General features: G+C 40.9%; 1 non-coding gene across 1 annotated transcript; it reads left to right on the plus strand.

Annotated features, from left to right (window-relative positions):
• Positions 1-431: 431 nt before the first annotated feature.
• LOC112724253 (small nucleolar RNA R71) lies at positions 432-539 on the plus strand. The gene has a single exon (XR_003163425.1). It is a non-coding gene; the product is annotated as a small nucleolar RNA R71 (small nucleolar RNA).
• Positions 540-779: the final 240 nt, after the last annotated feature.

A 779-nucleotide genomic window follows, 5' to 3' on the forward strand; every position in this document is an offset into this window, starting at 1 on the left:
TGATTTCTCCATGATGAGTTATAGGTGTTTCCATAAGGTTCACCTAAGTAATTCACCTCTGCTATTGCAGGGTTCTCAGGATCATAAGCTTCTTCTTCATAAGAAGCCTCTTGAGTACTGTTGGATGCAGCTTGCATTCCATTCAGACTCTGAGAGATCATATTGACTTGCTGAGTCAATATTTTGTTCTGAGCCAATATGGCATTCAGAGTATCAACTTCAAGAACTCCCTTCTTCATAGGCGTCCCATTATTCACAGGATTCCTTTCAGAAGTGTACATGAACTGGTTATTTGCAACCATGTCAATGAGTTCTTGAGCTTCTGCAGGCGTTTTCTTTAGGTGAATGGATTCACCTGCAGAAGTGTCCAGTGACATCTTTGATAGCTCAGATAAACCATCATAGAATATATCCAGGATGGTCCATTCTAAAAGCATGTCAGAAGGACACTTTTTGGTCAACTGTTTGTATCTTTCCCAAGCTTCATAGAGGGATTCACCTTCTTTCTGTCTAAAGGTTTGAACATCAGCTCTAAGCTTGCTCAGCTTTTGAGGAGGAAAGTACTTGGCTAAGAAAGCCGTGACCAGCTTATCCCAAGAGTTCAGGCTGTCCTTGGGTTGAGAATCCAACCATAATCTAGCTCTGTCTCTTACAGCAAAAGGGAAAAGCATGAGCCTGTAGACTTCAGGATCTACTCCATTAGTCTTAACAGTATCACATATCTGCAAGAATTCAGTTAAGAACTGAAAAGGATCTTCAGATGGAAGTCCATGAAACTT

Source organism: Arachis hypogaea, chromosome 11, assembly GCF_003086295.3.
Source record: "Arachis hypogaea cultivar Tifrunner chromosome 11, arahy.Tifrunner.gnm2.J5K5, whole genome shotgun sequence".
NCBI classification, from domain to species: domain Eukaryota; kingdom Viridiplantae; phylum Streptophyta; class Magnoliopsida; order Fabales; family Fabaceae; genus Arachis; species Arachis hypogaea.